The following is a 9,833-nucleotide window of genomic DNA, read 5'->3' as shown; positions in this document are numbered from 1 at the left end:
TCTTTTCCTGTCCATTTCTTACTCCTATTTCCAGAACTCTTTTATTCTTTCCATGTTGGTTTTGGACTACAACAGTTTCCTATGAAAAATAGAATATATGTGAGGAATAGAAATAAGGTTCATGAATGTATGTTATCCAAAGATATTTGAGGCAATGCCTTAATGTTGGAAATTGGCTAATGGTCCCTACTATAGACCCAACAATAAACATGGGCCATTAGTTTCCTGTCCACCAAGGAAAGAGTGTTCTGAAAAACAACTAGAAAAATGAAAGCCTGAGAGGACAGAGTTGATGAAAAATTAAATAAACCATTTAGTAGAGATACAGCAGCTCCTATGGATAAAACAAGATATTTTAAGTATACACAAAACAGGTATTTTGGCAAACTACTATAAATAATAAAAGACCAAATTTAAAATTACTGTTAGATGGAATTGACACTGAAGGACTAATGGATATAGGAGCATATGTAACAATAATTTCACAAGATTTCTGGAATCCAATTTGCCCAAAGGGTATCTATACAGATCCAAGGAATTGGGACATTGTCTCAGGTAAAACAAAGTCTAAAATGTATTAAATGCACAGGACCAGAAGGTGAAAGAAGAAAATTAAGGCTATATGTAGCTATTATAGCCATAAATCTATGGGGAAGAGATCTACTGCAACAATGAGAAGTACAGATTAGCATTACTCTAACTTTAGAGGTAGGTTGTAAACGGGGAGATGTTTCTAATAGAAAAAAATGTTATCAAAGACAGTTACAGGCTGTCCATAAGCAGGAAACAACAGAGGCCTACTCTTCAACTGTATATGAAGGAGCAACTGCTGATATATTAACTGCACTATCACTAAAATGGCAAACCAGCAATCCTGTGTGAGTAGGACAATGGCCTATGACAAAAAGAAAGTTGCAGGCACCAGAATAGCTAGTCCAAAAGCAGCTGGAGGCCTAAAATATAGAAGAGTCCACTACCCTTAGAATTCTTCTATATTTGACATTAAAAAGAAATAGGAAAAAATGTAACATGTTAACACATATGAGAGCAATGAATAAAATCATTCTCCTAATGGGCTCTTTATAGTCTAGAATCCTATTGCCTTCCTTGTTACCTTAGGTATGGCCTATTATAGAGATTGATTGAAATGATTGTCTTTTCAAAGGCCATCCAGAGACTAGCCCAACCTGGGATCCATCCTGTGCTGCACAGGCACCAAAACCCAACACTATTACTGATGCCATATTGTGCTTGGAGCCAGGAGCCTAGCATGGCTATCCTCTGAGAGGCTCTACAGACAACTGACTGAGACAGATGCAGAGACAGTAAACCATTGGACTAAGGTCAGGGATCTCTATAGAAGAGTTAAAGAAAGACTGAAGAGCTAAAGGGGATTGCAACCCAATAGGAAGAACAAAAGTATCAATTAACCCAGACACCTCAAATCTCCCAGGGATTAAGTTACATGCATGGGCTGGTCCATGACCCCTGCTACTAAGCTAGCAGAGGACTGCCTTATCTGGCATCAGTGGCAAAGGATGCTGTTAATCTTGTAGAAACTTGATACTTCAGGAAAGATGGATGCTAGAGGGATGAGGTGGGATTTGGGTGGATGGGTAGGGAAGCACACACTCAGAAGCAAAGGGGATGGGGTGAATAACTCATGGCGGATGGACCAGTAATGGGGGCAATATTTGGAATGTAAATAAATAAAATAATTAATAATAAAAAAGAATGGTGTCTATGGCCATACCACCCTGAACACACCCGATCACGTCTGATCTCAGAAGCTAAGCAGGGTCGGGCCTGGTTAGTACTTGGATGGGGGACCGCCTAGGAATACCGGGTGCTCTAGGTTTAAAAAAAATAAAAAAAAAAAGAATGGTACTCCTCAAAAAATTACCTTTTCATAATCCCTTTGCAAAAGCATGATAGGGGCAGGTTTGCTTTCTTAATGTCTGCTTACAATAACTCCTAACATGTTAAAAGATACCACTTGAGGGTCTTGACACAAGGTAGGTTAGACAGTCCTACCTTATGCCAATATTTTCTATAATAGCTATTAGAAATAATTCATAAGCAGTTCTCTCAATCCATAACTTACCATTATATGGATGACATTTTGCTGGCTGACTCAGATACAAGTACCTTAGGAGAAAATGTTTGATAAAATAAAGAGAATTTTGCCTTGTTTGGCATTACAAATTGCTCCTGGAAAAATACAAAGAGAAGATTCTATTAATTATTTAGGATACAAGATAGGTCTATAAAAAATTCTACCGTGAAATTACAAATCAAGAGAGACCAATGACCAATTACAATTTTGTTTTTCGAGACAGGATTTCTCTGTATAGCCCTGACTATCCTGGAACTCACTCTGTACACCAGGCTGGCCTCGAACTCAGAAATCTGCCTGCCTCTGCCTCCCAAGTGCTGGGATTAAAGGCATATGCCACCACTGTCTGGTCAATTACAAATTCTTAATGATATTAAAAAATTAATGGGTGATATTAATTGGCTAAGGTCCACAATTTGAAGAGCTAAGTAATTTATAAAAAAAAAAAAAACTCTACTGTGATAAGAACTTAATTTAGACCTAGAAAATTATCAGCTGAATCTGAAAAAAAATTGGCTCTGGTAGAAAAGAAATTACAAGTTATAGATATAGATTCTTTGGATCTTAGGATTGCTTGTATTCTAGTTATTTTGCCTTCTGCTCACCCTTAAACAGGAATTCTTATACAGAAAGAAGATCTTAGAATTAATATTTTTAGCACATAAACATCATAAAAATTAAAGACCAATGTAGAAAAGTTTTCTGAAATGGTTCTGAAAGGAGAAATGGGACATCGTCAACTAGAAGGAATATACTCAGCAGAAATTGTAGTATATTTTACTAATGCAGAAATTGCCTCATTATGGACAGAAAATGAAGTTTGGCAAAGAAGTTGCAATAAATTTTTATGGAGAAGTTAACAAAAAATACCCTCCCCCCCCCAAAGAAACGAATTCAGTATATACAATTGAATTCTCCCTCCCTCATATATTAAAAGGGACACAAAGTTTTGGAGTCCATATATTCTATACTGAAGCAAATAAATCAGAAAAGGCAGACTATTAGTAATAAAATATAAGTAATGTGTGCCAGAGTTCTTCTGAGCCAGTTAAAAAAATCATAGCTTTATGTCATTCTTAGTTACTGACTTTCAATATACAGAAACAATTGTTTTGCATGTAAAACTGCTGAACTTACTCTGAATAATTAGCTTTGCTAGTTTTTCAGCTGCAACAAATAATCAGCAACGGAAATCATCCATTGTATGTAACAGATATCAGATTCCGTATGGATCTACCAGGGTCTCTGGCAAATTGTAATGATAAAACTGATCAGCTGTTAATAGGAAATATGCTAGAAAACTTCAGAATTTCATAAAAAGCACCATGTTATTAGCAAAAGTTTGAATAAAGATATTTCTGTCACTTGGCAACAAACCAAAGAAATTATAAGGAAATGTCTGACCTGTTTTTTGTATAACCAATCTAAATTACCTTCAGGGAATAACCCCAAAGATACCTAAACAAATTACATTAGTAAATGGATATATTTCATTATATAGGGTTTGGAAAATTAAAATATGTACTATACCATACATACATATTCAGGACTTCAATGAGCAACTGCTTTAGGTTCTGAAAAAGCTGATTTTGTAATTACACATTTATTAAAAGTTATGGCTATTCTGGGCATACCTGTCCAAATTAAGATTGACTATACTCCATCAATTGTCTTTAATATAATGAAATTTGTTTTGCATATTACAATATAAATCACATTACAATTATATCACACAATACTACAGGAAAATCAGGTGTAGAAAGATCCTATTGTACTTTAAAAGAAATGCCTAATAAACAGAAAAGAGTTTTTAAAAGACAGAGATTAAATAGTACCTTATTAGTTTTAAAATTTTTAAATGCTAGTGAGTAAAACCCAACAACTGCTGAAGGACATTGGATTATTGAAAAAATGCTAGAATAAACCAGACTATATATTTTAAGTATGTCTTAACATCAGAATGGAAAGCAATAATGTATTATGTTGGGCAAGAGGTTTTGTCTTTATTTCAATAAGAGAAGGGAAGTTATGGATTCCATCCAAATTAATAAAGATTAGATTTGGCTTGGGAAAATATTCTGAAAACCTTGGCAGCAGTCATGAAAGAAGAAACCAAGAACAACATAACAGTTAAAGTATATGTTGATTCCTCTATATGGGAACAACTCTGAAACTGGCTATGAATGTCTCCAGCCAGAACTTCAACTATATATAGCCAATAGATTTTCCACAGGACTTATTATGCTATCTTTTCAAATGTAATGGATGGGATTTTAAAAATTTTCCTTTTATTATTATTTTTATTGGATATTTTCCTTATTTGCATTTCAAATGTGATCTTCTTTCCTGTCCCCAGAAACTGCCATCCCACCCCAACTTCTATGAGGGTATTCCCCTAACCATCCACCCACCCACTCCTGCCTCCTTGCACTTGAATTCCCCTATACTAGGGCATATATTGAGCATTTACAGGACCAAGGGTCTCTCCTCCCATTGATGCCTAACAAGGCCATCCTCTGCTACATGTGCAGCTAGAGCCATGGGTCCCTCCATGTGTACTCCTTGGTTGGTGGCTTATTCCCTAGGAGCTCTGGGGGGACTGGTTGGTTGATATTATTGGTCTTCCTATGGGGTTTCAAACCACTGCAGCTCCTTCAGTTCTTTCTCTATCTCCTCCATTGGAGAACCCTTGCTCAGTCCAATGGTTAGCTGAGGGCACCCACCTCTGTATTTGTCAGGCTCTGCATGAGCCTCCCAGGAGGCAGCTATATCAGGCTCCTTTCAGCAAGCACTTCTTAGCATCCACAATAGTGTCTGGGTTTGGTGACTGTATATTGGATGGATCCTCAGGTGGGGCAGTCTCTGGATGTCCTTTCCTTCAGTATCTGCTCTATACTTTGTCTCCATATTTGTTTCCTTGAGTATTTTGTTCCACTTTCTAAGAAGAACCGAAGCACCCACACTTTGATCTTCCTTCTTCTTGAGCTTCATGTGGTCTGTGAATTGTATCTTGGGTATTCTGAGTTCCTGGGCTAATATCCACTTATCAGTGAGTGTCTACCACATGTGTTCTTTTGTGATTGGATTACCTTACTCAGGATGATATTTTCTAGTTCTATCCATTTGCCTAAGAATTTCATGAATTCATCATTTTTAATAGCTGAGTAGATTTCCATTGCACAAATGTACCACATTTTCTGTATCCATTCCTCTGTTGAAGGACATCTGGGTTCTTTTCAGCTTCTGTCCATTATATATAAGTCTGCTATGAACATAGTGGAGCATGTGTCCTTGTTATACGTTGGTGTATCTTTTGGGTATATGCCCAGTAGTTGTATATTCACATCCTCAGGTAATACTATGTCCAATTTTCTGAGGAACCACCAGACTGATTTCCAATGTGCTTGTACCAGCTTGCAATCCCACCAACTATAGATGAGTTTCCCTGAGATTCCACCTCACACCAGGCAGAATGGCTAAGATAAAAAACTCAGGTGACAGCAGATGCTGGCCAGGATGTGGAGAAAGAGGAACACTCCTCTATTATTATTATTATTATTATTATTATTATTATTATTATTATTATCATTAATTACTTAATTGGATATTTTATTTATTTACATTTCAAATGCTATCACCTTTCCCAGTTTCCCCTCTGCAAACCCCCATCCCACCCCCTCTTACCCTGATTCTATGAGAGTGCTCTACCCACCCTGTTTCACTGCCATAGCATTCCTATACACAGGGGCATTAAGCCTTCATAGGACCAAGGGCCTCCCCTCCCATTGATACCAGATAAGGCCCCTTCAGCTCATTCAGTCCTTTCTCTAACTCCACCATTGGGGTCGTTGTGCTCAATCTGACGGTCAGCTGGGAGCATACACATTTGTATGATCTGGCAAAGCCTCTCACTAGACAGCTGTATCAGGCTCCTGTCAGCAAACACTTCTTGGCATCAGCAAGAGTGTCTGGGTTTGGTGCCTGCATGTGTGATGGATCCCCAGGTGGGGCAGTCTCTGGATGGCCTTTCCTTCAATATATGCTCCACTCTTTTTCCTTGTATTTCCTTTAGACAGGATGAATTCTGGGTTAAAATTTTGGAGACAAGGGGGTGGCCCCATCCCTCAACCAGCGGGGGCATGCCTAACATCTGGATATGGTCTATACATGTTCTTTCTGACTCTCCTTTGTTAGGTATTTTAAGTAATGTCATCCCTGTGAGGTCCTGGTAGGCTCTTGCTTTCCTGACATCTGGGACTTTCTAGTTGCTACCTCCAGTTCCCCATCACCCATTGCTACACACCTCTGTTTAATTTCCTGACCGTCTGTATATTTACTCTATCTCCTCCCATACCTGATTCTTCCTCTCTTTTTCCCCTCCCCCTTTTTGTCCTTCAAAGTACCTCCTACCCTCTACTTCTCTTGATTATTTTATACTACTTGTGGGCATATACCAGAAGATGCTCCAACATGTAATAAGGACACATGGTACATTATATTCATAGCAGCCTTATTTATAATACCCAGAAGCTAGAAAGAACCCAGATGTACCCAACAGAGGAATGGATACAGAAACTGTAGTACATTTACACAATGGAATTCTACTCAGCTATTAAAAACAATGACTTCATGAAATTCTTAGACAAGTAGATGGATCTAGAAAATATAATCCTGAGTGAGGTAACTCATTCACAAAAGAATACACATACTATGTTCTTACTAATAAGTGGGTATTAGGCAAACAATGTGAAATACCTACGGTACAACTCACAGACCACATGAAGCTCAAGAGGAGGAAGACCAAAGAAGGGGGAACAAAATAATCAATGGAAATTTTTATTGCAACTTGTTTATACAATCTAAATAATCTTATAACGTTTGAGGCCTTTCTCTTGCTCAAACATAGAGCAGAGAATCATCTTTAGCTAAATTGTGCATACTATACATTCTATACAAGTGCTATTGCAGAAATATATAGTACCTTTAAGAATTTATATGCTCCGAGAACAGAACAACCAGACACCAATGAAATTAAAACAATTCTGACAAATTCATCCTCAAGGATGTTGAAAAAAGGCAGTGAGACATATTCCAGCGTCCTATTTGATCCAACCTCAGACTTCCTTAGCTGCTGTTTCATTAAAACTTGCTCCCAGGACAGCCTCATAGTGGCTGACTCCTACTTATCCAGTCTTTGAAACTGCTCCAGTTAGAACTTCAGTTAAGCCCTGAATTTACCCATCACCCACCACAGCAAGCCTTCCTAGGATGTGGCCAAGATCCCAACATTCTTAGGGGCCCTAAAAGAACACTCCCAGACATCAGGAAACAATCTAAAAGGAATATCATTCCTTTCCCCCCAAAATTTGATGGTGGATTTTGGTCATTCAATAGATGATGGAAGTCAGTTATCATTTGAGTAGAGTTGATTCCAAGTTGTTAATTGTCTTGGTCAAGAAGGAAAAAAAAACAAAGAAGGTTAGATTCAGGGATTTCTTTCTCTTATCCCTTTTAGTTCCTCTATCCTTCTTTCTCTCCTATCTAATGTGAGTGGGGAAATGGAGGAAAAGGATGAAAAGAAAAAAGAGGATAGATTATTGAATCTACTTTAAAAGTAAAGAGCATCAACAAACCAACTATTTACATTAGTTTGGATCTTTATATATTAATCCAAAGTTAGAATTATATTTGTGTTATAACATACTGTATTATGTTTAAATTATTTTAAAGGTATTTTACCTATGCAACTCATTTAAAAATGTAAAGTTCTTGTCATTCAAAGCTGCTATTGCAAGCTGTTTGGAAGAATTAAGGAATGAAAATTGATAGTCAATCAGTCAAACTGGTCATGTTAGGTACTAGTTTACTTAGTTATAGACCTAAGATTTATTTAACTTTCTGTAGATGTTTTCCATGTTTTACAGGTAGTGAATAGCTAGAACTGGGCACAGATATACTATAGATGGCCTTCAAAATCCTCAGTGAATGCTCCAGGCAGTACTTCCATTGCACTTCAAAGAAGATGATCATTGAAGAACCTCTAAATGGAGTTTGTTTCTATGTGGCAACCTATCCACTGGGTAAGAAACTATCATTGCCTCAATTAATGTAAGCATGCTGTCTGAGCTGTAAACAAAGAAGACACAGAAGAAGGCAACTGCCAAGCTTTGCCAAGACAGAGTAGGTAAGTCCTTTAACATTCTTAATTCACAGAAAAGTGAAGTTTGCCATACATTGGGCCAGAAGGCTGAAGTTTGTTTCAATGTCACAGGGAAAGCTTGTGTAACTGTCTAGGAAGTTAGTACCTCTGTCTTGTCTATAGTTTTGAAGCTGCATGCTCTGTACTTTCTGTTTACTCAGAATACTTTTCTTTCTCAGGTCTCTTATGGGGTTGAAGACTAGATAATGATAGTCCCACAACTAAACTTTAGTTCATTAGGATATAAGAAAATAATTTAAGATCTAAGAAAATATTTTATCTTGAAAATGTAAGTTATGATAGAAAATGAATCAGGTACAGAACTTCTGACTCATCAAGATAGGATAGCTAGTAGAGTATTTCATTCGAGTTTGTCAAATACATATGGCCTAGACATTGTGAATTTCATTCTTACATGATAGTATTCATAATTGTTTTTATTGCATGTAGTTTATTGAGTTTAGAGAAAGAACCTTTTATTGGACTAAGAGGGGAAGATGTAAGGATAATCTCTTGCGCAAAAGCATCTGTGTGTAAAAGCACTACAATTCTGACCCTCAATGCTACATTGGTGTCCATGGTCTGCTTTCCCAGATCATCTTGAAGCCCAAGGCTCATGTATATGTCTATGGTTCTATAGCAGCTGAGCACCATGTTGATGTGAATGGCCTGACCTGTCAATATGGAGATAAAAGAACTTTGGGAGTTGGGAGGATTCACAGGTCTAAAAGGAAGTAGGACATGAAAAAGAGGAGAGATAAGCACCTATATGGAAAACATCAAATAGTATAAATGGGACAATATAAATTAAGAGCTAGTTGGGGAGAAAACCTCACTTAAGGCCATAGGAATTGTAAATAATAAATAAGCTGTGTCACTATTTGGGAGCTGGGAGAGACATAGATAAGCTCATAGAGTTACAAATATATGACTACTAATAAAAAAGAATTTAAATGGAAAAAAATCTGAGTCATTCTCCACTCATAGACCCACCAAAAGTCATCAGTTGTGGAGAACTATACTTCATCATCCATATCAAAATTTTTAAGAGAACTCTTTGATTGTGTTCTGTCTATGCTCTTACTTTTTTGGGAGGTTAAGCTGAGAGTAGTGGTTGTCACAGAAGTATTCTATGTCTCTCTTTATCAACTATGAGTTGGAGGTCATATGTACCATTGCTACAGTAACTTCATTGTTCTTTATAGTCAGCAGAATAGGGATCGTGGATTTCCACATATTTTCTGGCAACAGCATGAACCAAGAACATTCACATGGTCTCAGGTGGCTGTACAGGCCATTCACATCAACATGGTGCTCGGGTGCTATAGAACCATAGACATACACATGAGCCTTGGGCTTCAAGATGATCTGGGGAAGCAGACCTTGGACACCAATGTAGCATTGAGGGTCAGCATGGACCATATAGATCTTTTGAGGAAGTCCAATCCAGAAAATGAACCTTACTTCATCTTGTACAATCTGTGGTTGCTCAGAACAGGGGATATAATGGAGCTTCAC

At 37.4% G+C, this 9,833-nt stretch overlaps 1 non-coding gene across 1 annotated transcript; it reads left to right on the top strand.

Moving 5' to 3' along the window:
* Nucleotides 1–1,739: 1,739 nt before the first annotated feature.
* LOC116096392 lies at nt 1,740–1,858 on the top strand. Its single transcript, XR_004120979.1, has one exon. It is a non-coding gene; the product is annotated as a 5S ribosomal RNA (ribosomal RNA).
* Nucleotides 1,859–9,833: the final 7,975 nt, after the last annotated feature.

The sequence above is a fragment of the Mastomys coucha genome, chromosome X, assembly GCF_008632895.1.
Source record: "Mastomys coucha isolate ucsf_1 chromosome X, UCSF_Mcou_1, whole genome shotgun sequence".
Classification (NCBI taxonomy): domain Eukaryota; kingdom Metazoa; phylum Chordata; class Mammalia; order Rodentia; family Muridae; genus Mastomys; species Mastomys coucha.
The sequence above is the reverse complement of the archived record's forward strand: the minus strand, read 5'-3'. Positions and strand labels throughout refer to the sequence as shown.